The sequence below is a fragment of the Cavia porcellus genome, unplaced genomic scaffold (genome assembly GCF_034190915.1).
Source record: "Cavia porcellus strain 051 isolate PalLab524CR breed Dunkin Hartley unplaced genomic scaffold, mCavPor4.1 scaffold_1, whole genome shotgun sequence".
Classification (NCBI taxonomy): domain Eukaryota; kingdom Metazoa; phylum Chordata; class Mammalia; order Rodentia; family Caviidae; genus Cavia; species Cavia porcellus.
In genome coordinates this window covers 147416198-147430069 of record NW_026947484.1, presented here as the reverse complement: position 1 = coordinate 147430069, position 13872 = coordinate 147416198, and positions in this window count along the sequence as shown.

Here is a 13872-nt window from a genome sequence, read left to right as displayed (position 1 = left end):
CCATTATCTAAGTGGTGTTGAATCTTTTTACCCCTGAGCTTGATCTTGAGTTGTATTCCTTTACTTACCAAAGCCACGAGGTTTTTCTTCCTTATAGCTGAGTAGTTCTCCACTGCACAAAAGTGTCATGACTTTCCAACCTGTCACAGCTGCTGGATGAGTTGTCCATATTTCTCTCTGGTTCCCTGTCAAATAAAGCATTGTTTTCTCATCTTTGACTTTCAGTTTATTAACCCTCTTTTAGATAGAGTATATTTCCTATTCAGAGCATCTCGATGGATCCTGTCTCCAGATCTACTCTGCCTATGTTTCTTTTTGTTAGTGTATCAAGGCTGCCTGTATTAGAGATAATAGCCCACTTTCTCTGCCTCATCTCTGCTATTCTATTTTTCTGCTATTATTTGTCCACTTTTCTCTTTCATTCCACTATCTGCCCCCATTTACTGAGGCTTCTCTGCCACTGTTGCTGGAATCCTGGTGATTTTTTTGTCTCTCTCTAGAATGTCCTTCAGTATTTTTTGTAGGGTTGGATTGGTGGCCATGAACTCCCACCGGTGCTCTTTGTCTTGGAAACATCTTGTTTCTCCATTAATTTTGAGAGAGAGTTTTTCAGGGTACATCAGTCTGGGTTAGAGGTTATTTTCTTTCAGGGCTTGGACTACTTCATGCCAGGCTCTTCTTGATTTGATAGTTTGTGTTGAAAAGTCTGTTGTTATTTTGATGGATTTTCCTTTATAGGTGATCTGCTTCTTTTCTCTGACCACTCTTAATATTCTGTTTTTGTGGTGAATTTCTGGGATCTTGATTATTATATGTCTAGATGTAGATCTGATTTGGTTGCAGTTGGTTGGAGTTCTGTATGCCTCATTTATCTGGGTATCATTTCTTTTTCCTATGCTTGGGAAGTTTTCCATAATTATTTCTATGAATAGCTTTTGTAATTCATTTGTGGTTACTCCTGCTTCTTTGCTCACATTTTTTATTCTTACATTATAAATCCTCTTGTCATTGTCTAGCCTTTGAATTGTTACTTCCTGGTTCCTTGTTATTTTTAAGAGGTCTTTTCTTCATGATCACACATTGTAAATCTATCTTCAAGTTCTGAAAGGCTAACTTTAGCTTTTGTCAAGGCATTTTGCCAGGTTTCAATGGAGGTTTTAATTTCCCAGTAATCTCTTTAGATGTGTTTCATGAATTCTAGGATTTTGTTTATATTCTTCACCAAAGGTTTCTCTTCCTTTTCTGGGTTCCTCCATTCTTCCATCTGTGTCTCCTTGAGAGGGGCTTAGCATTTCTTTTATTAATCTTTTTATATCTTGCCTCACTTGGATTAGAATTTCAGTTTTAAGTTTGTCTATGAGGTCACGAGGGTATTTTCTTTATGTCTGCTGATGTTGTGGCCAATATTGCATGATTGCTGCACTGGATCTCTTCTGTATTTACTTCTCCTGGACTTATTTTTCCAGGGTCAATGGCTGGAGGATTTTTCTTATTTCTTTCTCTTGTCATGTTTCTGGTTTCTTTCAGACAGGTGTGTGGTGGAAGTCTCAGACCCTCTCAGTATTGCTTATGGTTTTTTTGAAGCATGATGGCTGGGGGCTTGCTGCCTTCTCCAGACTGCTGTTATCTGAGATGCATGCAGGGATTGTGGGCTGGTCCCACTTCTCTGAGCCAGTCAACTAGCGAGTGCCTTCAGCAATTTAGGTTATGCTTTATAGAAGTCACAGGGTTGGGACAGTTCCATCCCTGGCTATTGGGTCCCAACTAGGGGTGTGACTCAACCCAAGCAGGTCCCACAGTCCACTTTGGGCCAGGGGCAGCTGACTCATGCCACCATGGCACCAGACTCAGGCCTATCCTGCCCAACTCCAGTATGTCTTCCAGCCAGCCACACCCGCCATGGGACCCAATTTCCAGCACTCACTGCGAATTAATGCGTTACTGCGCCTTGGCTCACTCCATGCTGTGCTGCATCCTCTTGCCAAGGGCCCGAGACTCACCACTCCCATTATTGGTGGCCATGGCTTCCGTGTTAACGTGAATTGTCTGACTCCAGGGCACGCCCAGCATAGCGCAGGACTGGTTTCAATGAGCACTTCAGGCTCCAGTCCTCCACCCGCGTTTTTCCTTCCTTTCCCCGCCCTTTTTTTTCCTCAGTTTCCTCCTGAGTCGTGAAAATCCCTCTCCCCTCATTCACCCCTCTCCATGTTGTCAAATTCCAGCGTCTGAGCTGTTTTTCCCAGAGAGGCTCTCCACCCAGCTACCTAGCAAGCTGCCATCTTCTTCTTGATCTCCCAAAGTAAATTCTTCTCTTTCAGCCTTTGTGTATCCTCCATGATGTATGTAGAGACCATAGTCTGGAATTTTCTGGAATGATCTTCATTTTAATACCAGTTTTGCTTCATCATTCTGATGAAATATTTGTGTCATATGAAATTTTTGTATTAGAATCAATATATAGATACCACACTGTTTCCATTAAATCTCAAGTTTGTTGGGTTTTTAATATCCATAGGTAAGTGAAATTAATTTTTTCTTATTGTAGTTCTAGACATTTTACCAAGTTCTCTTTTTAAAAAGACACAGAGAAATCTTTATTTGGAGACTAAATTTATATTGCATTTCACATAGAAATCCTTTGTGGGGCTGGGGATTTAGCTCAGCGGCATAAGTGCCTGCCTTGCAAGCAGGCAGTCGTGGGTTTGATCCCCGGTACCGGTAAAGACAAAAAAAAAAAAAAAAAGAAATCCTTTGTAAACCAGCATAACTAGGAGATAATACATTCAAACTGCTATAAGTAATTGACTTAGTCACAATTGACTATTATAGCTAGTACAGGTTTGTTCTAGACATGCTCCTAGCTGGTGCTTTTCAGAGGTGGAAAATGTAGGTGTGTGAATATGGATTAAGGTGTGTGATACTTTAGTTTACTGAGTGGTTAGCATTGCTCTGGGTGTGGACAATGGGAAATCCCACCCTTGATGTGATTGGCACCAAGGAATAAGCTTGTAGCAAAGTGGAATAAAGGGATGGGGGCTGTGAGCGGCTGCTTTGTTATCTCCTGCCTTGCCTGCCCAGCCCTGGCCTGTTGCTCCTCTGCGATGCCCCCTCTGCCATGCTGCTCTGCCTTGGAGCCAGAGGACTACAGACTGAAACCTCTAGAAACTGTGAGCCAAAATAAACCTTTCCTCTTTTAACTTGTGAGTCTTGGGTATTTTGTCTCAGCAATGAAAAAGTAACTAAAACAATCACTGTCTTCTAAAGGTCAAAGCCAATTATGGAATCTATACATGACCACTGCCCTGCATAGCCAAGTATGAACCATCCCTGGATTATGCTGACCAGCAGTCTCTCCCCATGCTTTCCAGAGGAACCCCAAGATTCCCCTGTAGCCCACACTCACCCAAGCACTGCCATTGGCTGCCTAAGGTCTCCACTGACAGTGGAACTGTGGTCTCAGCATAGGGGTTTGCCTAATGTCAAGCCTTAATGTTTGCTCCCACAACAAGTCATCCAATATTGAGGAATAACTTGATTAAAATAATGCTAATGTTCTTGTCCATTTCTCTATATTAATAACATTAGAAGGAATGAATAAAATTCCATGTGAATTAAATGAAGAAAACTGAAGTATAGCTTTGCTTGTAGTTGACAGAAAAGACTTGGCCTTCTAATAATATATTATAACTCTAAATATCTGTTTTGCAGTTGCCTGAAAAGCATGCATAGTTCAGGAAGATTGACAATATAAAAACATGCATTCCTGGATGATCAATTATAGGCCACGTTTTCAGTTGGAGGAAAGAGGAAATTGATAAAAGCATAAAACATGATTCTGTTTTTCTCAGGGACCTTATTTAAGACAACAAAATAGATCCACACAGCAATTGCAAATGGAAGAACTTTATACCCACACATTGGAACACCAGGACAAGAACATCAGTCTCTTAAATCCCTTCTTGCCTGCAGATCTGTCTCAGGTCATTCTCCACAGCGATGCTTGCTGATTTTATTATTCAAAGTGTGACTCTACCATTTCATCCCTCTGTATTCTGTCCTTCAGGGCTTTCAGCCTATGCCTTTAGGATAATACTCAAACCCCCTTGCAGGGGTCAGGTTCCAGACTGCTCTCCAGTCTCCTCTCTGCTCCCCTTTCTTGACTGACCTTAAGAGAAGCCCAGCACATACCCCTCCTGCTTCAGCCTACTTTATTCTTAAGATACAGGTCAGGACAACCAAACACCCTTCCCATTTTCAGCACTCAGGGTAGAGTTCCCTGTCCCTGCAGTCTATCTAGTGAAATTTCCTCTCAGAATAAGTGTCATCTTTTTATACTGAGCTCTTGACAGCTCAAAAGTACAGTAGGTGCTAAATAAGTTAAGTATTGGTTCAACTGTCTTAGGAAATGCAGGAGGATCCTCATTAACATTTTTCACTACGACTGTGTTCCTAGTTTTTTCTACATTCATCTTATTTGCTGCCTCTGTAATGTATACTTTCTTGAAATTCTCTCCTTCCAAAGGATGGCTTCTGATAGCTTCTTGAAATTCAATTCCAACTCTTCTCTCCAAAGAAAGAGCCTTTGCTTCCACATCTGCCTATCACAACAGAGACCAGTGGTAGCCAAACCTCTGGCATCACTCATTTGTGACCTCATGTATCTCATAGCCTAGGTGTATTAACTCAGATCTTTGTATCTAGCCTGGATCTTTATTTTGAGCTCCAACCTCTTACATAAATTCCCTACCAGACATATCAACTTGGATGTCTCAGGGACCCTAATGGTTCAGCATATCCAGATCAGCTTATTATCCCTGTATCTGGGGTTCTCAAGCCACTCTTAAATTTGATGATTTCCTTGAAGCATTTTGAGACTCAAGAGAACTTTGTGTTCCTGGCTATGAATTGTCACAGCAAAAGGACACAGAACAGAATTAGAAAAGAGAAAAGACACAGGGGTTAAGTCTAGCAGACATCAAGCACAGTCTTCTGGGTCCCCTCCCAGTAGAACTACAATACTGTGTGACAACACACGTGGAGCATTGTGATAGCAGTTCTCCTAGGTCTTGGTGATTGGGGGTTTTTATTAGGGGTTGGTCAGAGAAGTATGCAGAGTCCATCTATGTGACTGACATCAGCTACTCAGACTCCAGTCCCTGGGTAGCAAGAGGCATTCACCATAAAGTCATATTGTTAGGGTAAACTAGCTGGTTGTGATGGTAGAGCATGGCCCACGGCCTGAGGTATACAAAAATATTCCTAGCAGGTGAGTGTGCCAAGGATCAGAGGTTATTTCCCAGGGGTCTGCAGGGCTGGTCCCAAATCTGATGTTTCTTTGATGTAAGGTGAAGGTCTGCAGGGTGAACCACTTCCTGAATGATCCCCAAGGCTGTTCTGCCTTAAACCCTCTCATCCCCTACTACCTGAGCAAGGAACCAGCCCCAGCACCCAGCAGTTTTCCTTGTAATCTGCTTCCACCTCTCACTCACTTAAATGGCTACAACCTGCTCTCCTCTCCATTCTGCTTTCCTTCTAGCAGTTCTCCATATTGCTTCCATGTGGGATTCAGAATTATAGTAAGTGCCGGCAGAATTATACACAATTAACACTTCCATAGGGAATACTCTAATGGAATAGTTTCTCTATTACAGCTAGGAGTAGGAAGTTTTCTTATGTCATATTTGTGTTTGAATTCTTCAACAGCATCACCAAGCCATCAGGATAAACTCAAAATCTTTTGTATCCATGATCCTTTTAGCCAGGCCACATCTACCCCTCCCATAGGCCTCCTGCATCCTCATTCTGGCCATTTGTAGTTTTCTTAAAGGTCACCTGGTTTCATTTCTGACCTTGAGTGTTCTGAGGACATGTCACCTTCAGTGTTAGAGCCCCAGCACCTGGCATAGCAAGCCTAAGAGGCATTCAATCAACATTTACTGACAAAGTAGGGAAATTCAATTTGGAGAGCACACAGGTGACTTACATGTCCACAAGAATCAGGGAAGGGTTGTGCTGGAACACTAGAGCAAGGCCCTAAGAGCAATCTTCCAATACAAAAAAAAAAAAAAAAAAAAAATCAGAAAAGCTTTATAAATGTAAGAAAAACTAAATAGATATTTTTAAAAATTAGTTTATCAGATTAAAGAGAAAATATACCACAATTTTAAAACCATTCCTGGGGCCCAGGCTGTGGGAACTTTTGCCCTGACCTGGGGACCCAGGCCGGTTTCCCACCGGACCCAGGGACCAGGCCAGTTCAGAGACTGTAGCAGCTGCGGCTGGGAGCTCCGCCCAGCCTGCGGGAACTTTCTCCCTGACTTGGGGGACCAGACCGGCTCCCCACCGGACCAGAGACCAGACCAGAAGGCTAAGAGTAACAGCAGCGGCTGGGAGCTCCGCCCAGCCTGCGGGAACCTTCACCCTGACATGGGGACCATGCCAGTTCCCCACCAGACCCGGGGACCAGGCCAGATCAGAGACTGTGGCAGCTGCGGCTGGGAGCTCTGCCCAGCCTGAGGAGATACTCTTCCTGGCCTGAGGAGCAGGCCATAGTTCCCTGCTGGGTCCAGTGAGTGGGGCCATCGCAGGGTACCCCATCCCAGGCTGGTGGATCTCTCTCCCACACCTGGAACAACACTTGAAGCTTCCAAATACAAGAAAATGACAAAACAAAGTCTAAAATGCAATCTAAAACATCCAGCCCATCCCAAGAAAGCCCAGGAGCCATGTGCATAGAAGAAAACACATGCCACATGACTGAGATAATGGTAACTGAAATAAAGAAGCAAGTATGGGAAGCCTTAAAGGAATTCTGACTAGAAATATTCTCTCAGATGAAAGAAGAATTGATAAAAGAAATGAAGCAGATGCTAAACATAGCTAAAGAAGAGGCAGTTAAAAAATTAGAGTAACTAAACAAAAAGATAGAATCCCTGGATGAACAATATAAGAAACAAACAGAATACATAAAACAGATACAAAGAGATATACAGGAAATCAAAAACTCCATTGAAAGTTGTAAAAACCACCTCAATGAATGTGAAGATAGAATCTCAGACCTCGAAGACAAGATTGCAACAACTGAACAGGAAAGAAACAATCTTTTAAAAATAACAAGAAATCAGGAAATAACAATTCAACACCTACAGGATGACGCAAAGAGAAACAACATAAGATTGATAGGGATAAATGAAAAAGAAGGGGACAACATAAAGGATGTCAAGAGGATATTTAGAGAAGTAATACCTGAAAATTTCCCAAACATGAGATTGGAAACTGATATCAAGATCAATGAAGCATATAGATCTCCAAATAGTCACAACCAAAATAAATCTACACCCAGACATATAATAATGACTATCTCAGGAATTGAACAAAAGAATGGAATATTAAAGGCTGTCAGAGAGAAAAGACAGATCACTTATAAAGGAAAACCTATCAGAATTACAGCAGACTTCTCAGCACAAACAATAAAGTCAAGAAGAGCATGGAGTGATGTATTTCAGATCCTAAAGGAAAATGATTTTCAACCTAGGCTGATGTACCCTGCAAAACTGTCCTTCAAATTTGATGGAGAAATACGACACTTCCATGACAAAGATCAGATGAAAAACTTCATGATCACCAAGCCAACCGTGCAAAGAATACTGAAAGACAGCCTAGATACATTTAGGAAAAAACCACTAAACAAAGCAGACAGTTGAACAAAGTAGAAAGATAAACATGCAACACCAGAAAGATAATATGTCAACAATAAACCAATTTATAACAGTTCTTACTATTAATGTAAATGGTCTCAATACACCAATTAAAAGAAACAGACTGGCAGAATGGATCAAGAAACAAAATCCAACCATATGCTGTTTACAAGAAACCCACCTAACTCAAAAGGATACTCACAGACTCAAAGTCAAAGGATGGAAAACAACATTCCATGCAACAAGAACACCCCCTCCCCAAAAAAAAGCAGGGGTAGCTATTCTGTTTGCAGACAAAGTCAACTTCAAGCCAATAATGATTAGAAAGGATAAAGAAAGTCACTACATACTAGTTAGGGGAAAACTCCAAGAGGAAGAGATAACTATCTTAAACATATATGCACCAAACTCCAGAGCACCCAGTTATATAAAACAAGTACTAACAGAAATAAAAAACCAAATCAGAAGTAACACAATTCTGACAGGAGATCTTAACACACCATTGACACCAATGGACAGATAAAAAAAAAAACAGCAAAGAAAATCAGCAAAGAAATAAAAGAACTGAATTGCACCTGTGAACAAATGGACTTAATAGATATATACAGAGTACTCCACCCAACAACAACAGAATACACATTCTCAGCAGTACATGGGTCATTCTCTAAAATAGACCATATATTAACTCACAGAACATATTTAAATGAATGCAAAAGGGTTGAAAGTATCCCTTGCATGCTATCGGACCATAGCGCCATGAAATTACTAATTAACGATAAAAGATACTGCAAAAATCCAGCAAATACATGGAAACTGAATAACACACTCCTGAGTAATCAGTGGGTCACAGAGGAAATTAAAAAAGAAATTAAGCAATACCTACAAACAAATGAAAATACAGATACAACTTACCGGAATCTATGGGATGCAATGAAAGCCGTCCTTAGAGGAAAATTTATTGCACTGAGCTCCCACATCAGGAAAACAAAACGAATACAAATAAACAACATGATGCTACACATCAAAGATGTGTAGAAAAAGAAGAGCAAGTCAAACCCAAAGCCAAAAGAAGAGAGGAAATTATAAAAATCAGAGCAGAAATCAATGCAATAGAGACTAAGAAAACAATCCAAAGAATCAACGAATCAAAAAGTTGGTTCTTTGAAAGAATAAATAAAATTGATAAGCCCCTAGCCAACCTTATTTAAAAAAGGGAAGAAAGAGCTCAAATCCATGCAATAAGAAATGAAAACAGTGAAGTCACTACAGATTCAATAGAAATACAGAAGATCATCAACACCTATTTCGAAAACCTCTACTCTCAAAGGTTTGATAACACAGAAGAAATAGACAGATTCTTAGAAACATATGAAGTACCAAAGCTAGATCAAAGGATGTAAAACTGCTGAATAACCCAATCTCTATCAATGAAAATGAACATGTAATTAATTCCTTACCTACAAAGAAGAGCCCAGGCCCAGACGGATTCACTGCAGAATTCTACAAGAAATACAAACAAGACCTAGTACCAACACTCCTCAAACTCTTCAATGAAATTGAAAGGGAAGCAATCCTTCCCAAGTCATTCCTGGAAGCAAATATTACTCTAGTACCAAAACCTGGGAAAGACCCAACCGAAAAAGAGAACTACAGACCAATCTCCCTAATGAACACAGATGCAAAAATCCTCAATAAAATATTGGCAAATAGGATGCAGCAAATCATCAAGAAGATTATGCACCATGACCAAGTGGGATTCATCCCAGGCATGCAGGGATGGTTCAACATACATAAATAAATAAGTGTAATCCACCATATCAATAAAGCCAAAAGTAAGAATCACATGATCATTTCTATAGATGCAGAAAAAGCCTTCGATAAGGTCCAACGTTCATTCATGATAAGAACATTACAAAAAAATTGGAATAGATGGTCTTTACCTCAATATAATAAAGGCCATCTATGACAAACCAACAGCCAGTATCATACTAAATGGCCGAAAATTGAAAGACTTTACTTTAAAATCAGGCACAAGACAAGGATGTCCTTTATCACCTCTCCTATTTAATATGGTACTGGAAGTACTAGCCAGAGCAATTAGACAAGAGAGAAAAATAAAGGGGGTAAAGATAGGAAAAGAAGAAGTTAAATTGTCATTATTTGCAGATGACGTGATACTCTACATAGAAGACCCCCTAAACTCCATTGAAAGACTCTTAGATATAATAAATAAATTCAGTAAGGTAGCTGGGTACAAAATCAATACTCAGAAATCAATAGCATTCTTATACACTAACAACAAAATCACAGAGAGAGAAATAAGAGAAGCCACACTCTTCACACTAGCAAGCAAAAAAATGAAATATTTAGGAAGTACTCTTATGAAAGAAGTGAAAGACCTACACAGGGAAAATTACAATACACTGAAGGAAGAAATTGAAGATGATCTCAGAAAATGGAAAGACATCCCATGTTCATGGATAGAAAGAATAAACATTGTGAAAATGGCCATTCTCCCAAAACTGTTATACAGATTCAATGCAACCCCAATAAAAATACCATCAACATACCTTATAGATCTAGAGAAATCACTCCTAAGGTTCATCTGGAACCAGAAGAGACCTAGAATATCAAAGGCAATTCTAAGCAACAAAGGCAAGGCAGGAGGCATCACAATCCCTGACTTGAAGTTACACTACAAAGCAACAGTAGTAAAATCAACATGGTACTGGAATCAAAACAGAGCAGAGGATCAGTGGAATAGATTAGAAGATACAACCACAACTACAAACACACTCAACCACCTTATCTTCGATAAAGGAGCCAAGCAGGTTCACTGGAAAAACGACAGTCTTTTTAATAAATGGTACTGGAAAAACTGGCTCTCCATTTGCCGAAAACTAAAACTTGACCCAAGCCTATCACCATGTACTAAATTAAAATCTAAATGGATTACAGATCTGAATATTAAAACAGAAACACTAAATCTATTGGAAGACAAATTGGGTAGAAACCTTGAAGACATAGGGGTAGGTAGAGAATTCATGAACAGGACTCAAACTGCACGGGAAATACTTCCCAGAATCAATAACTGGGACCACCTCTTATTAAAAAATTTCTGTAAGTCAAAAGAAATCTCCAGCATAGTGAAAAGAAAACCCACAAATTGAGAAAAGATCTTAGTGAACTCCCCCTCAGACAAAGGACTTTTGTCTAAAACATATAAAGAATTAAAAAAAAATCAGACCCCCAAAATTCAAAGACCCAATCCAAAAATGGGCATCTGAGATGAATACACACTTCTCAGAGGAAGAAATACAAATGGCAAATAAATACATGAAAAAATGTTCATCATCATTGGTTATTAGGGAAATGCAAATTAAAACCACACTGAGATTCCATCTCACTCCTGAAAGGATGGCCAGGATCAAGAAAACCAACAGCAACAAGTGCTGGAGAGGCTGTGGGGAAAAAGGAACTCTCCTACACTGTTGGTGGGAGTATAGACTGGTACAACCTTTGTGGAGGTCAGTCTGGAGATTTCTCAAAAAGCTGGGATTGGAAGTCCCATTTGTTTCAGCTATTCCACTTCTAGGCATCTTCCCAGAAAAACTGAAAGCATCATACCACAGTGATATATGCGCACCTATGTTTATAGCCGCACAATTTGTAATTGCCAGATCTTGGAAACAAACCAAATGTCCATCAACTGAGGAATTGATAAAAAAGCTGTGGTACTTCTATACAATGGAGTACTACTCAGCTATAAAGAAGGATCACATTGAGGTATTTATCAATAAATGGGCACAGCTTGAAACCATATTCATAAGTGAACTAAATCAAACTCGCAAACTATTCTGTGAACACCGAATAGTTTCCCTAGTGTAGGAAATGAGTCAAATATATAAAAGTATGTGATAACCATGATTCCCCATTATATGGCCTTGAAGCCTTATAAAATTTTCACTCATTAATTGGAATGGCTTTATTCTGGGTTGTTTGATATTATGGCCTGGGATGCAATGAACAGCTACTTTGAAGAGAATAAGACATAATAGTAGCTAGTGCCGATTTAATACCATTTTGTCTTAAAGCCACACCAAACTATGGCTCTTCTGTCTCCATTGATTTTATCATGTTGTAACTTGCTGGATTTTATCGTATGTGGTAGTATAAACAAAAATTGTTATAGGCAAAGAGATAATATAGAAACCATTGATCATTTTTTCTGTTGGCTGGTTCTAAATACTCTACAATGCTTTCATCCACTTGAATGGTGTTACACAGTCTTGATATGTTTGATGCTATAGCATATGAAGCTATATTCAAATATTTCAAAGAAAAAGACACTATGGTAACTACTATTAAGTCAGGTTATTTGGTGATGAAGCACTAGGTTGCTGAAAGTGTTATGCTTTAACCTGTATTGTTATGTTGTTATGCCCCCTTTTATTTCATCCTCTCCCTTATTCATTAAAAAATTATTTAATTTTTTAAAAAAAATATATCAACCAATAAAAAATGCTCCTGGATCTGTAAGGGAAAAGAAACCCTTTACAACTGTTGGTTAGAGAGTAAACTAGTACAAACAGTGTGGAAATCAGTGTGGAGATTCCTCAAAAAATTAGAATTAGAGGTCCCATTCAACCCAGGTATTCCCCTTCTGTGTATCTTCCCAGAAGGATTGAAAAATATCACACAGTGACATATGTGCAACCATAAGGTTCAAAATATACAATAGTCACTGTGAAATGGGAGGAAACTTTTTTTTCAATAAAAAGAAGAAACTAAGATAGGGGAAAAGAGAAAGGATAGAAGGGAAAAGAAAAAAATGCAAGTTAGTTATACCATTAGTGTCACTTAGCTCACTGAATAGGAAAGGTTGTGCTAATATTGATTGAAGAAATTTTATGCCCATATTTTGTACTTGACTAAAGATAATGTTGTGTAATTTATCAACAATTGTTACTTTATTATTTTGTTGTGAAAATTTGTTTTACCTTTTCTTCTTAACAAATAAAGTAAAAAAAAAAAACCATTTCTGTTGTTCAAATGTAAGCTCCACCACACGCTAGCTGTGTGGCAATTGGCAAGCTTCTTTCTTTGCAGCAGTTTCTTCATTTGTGAAATGATACAGGGTGACTGTGTAGATACAGGGTGGCTGAATGGGGGAAGGAAAGAATTCACTAAGGTTTAGGACAGCACAGCCTGGCACAGCTAGGACAGAATAATTTTTAGATAGACATGTCAAATTCTCTCAAATTCGAGCTACATGTTTTGTGTTGGTATTCAGCATGGGTCAGCCGGGGTAGTTTTTTGCATTTGCCTATTGTTTCTCACAGAGGTGCACATAAGCAAAGGGAAATTCTGCATTACGCTTTAGTTGTTCCCTATATTAATGTTTCCGGTTTTTGCATTGCATTTACGAAACAAGGTTTACAGGAGAATTGTGTATTCGGATAGATCACAGCTTGACCATGTTTCAGGAACTATAACTGAAGCATGCATTAAAGGAAGTAGTTTTCTTGGGGGAAGGGGTTTAGGACTCAATAATTAAAACTCAATAGTTGTGCTTACTTGGAGATCTTGTGCCATACCCAGGGTGATCACTCCTCCCAGTTTATACCCATAGTTAAGAGCCCCAATCATTGATAGTCTCCCTACCCTTTACCATAAAAGTTTCTGCTAAACAATTTATAGGCACAAGAGCTATGCAGAGGCTTAGGTCTGTAAAACACGGTTACCAGGTCCAGAGTGAAAGATTCTTGGGCCAAGAGGGATGTTCTCCCAGATTTCTGCACGTTTACCCCCACAAACAACTGTGTCAGTATATGTGCTGCTTCCTGGCCAAAGCCAAGATATACCTATGAGATCTGTCATAATCTGTTTAAGTTACCAAATAATTTATAATTGTTTTGTGTATGCAGGTTTTTGCCCTGGATAAAAATGGGCAAATAGTGCTTCAGAAACAAAAGCAGATTGCTTTTCATATTCCAATTAAAAATTTCCATTTTAAAAAAGATCTAAATAGCTTAGAATAACACATGAAGATTGTGTGGCTGGTTGCTGGACTTCTTTGTATTTGGAGCATTATCATAGAATCTGAAAAATTTTCAGAAAGTTTGATTGGGATCAACTAATTTATAGATTATTTAGTACTTCTTGGTTGATACAC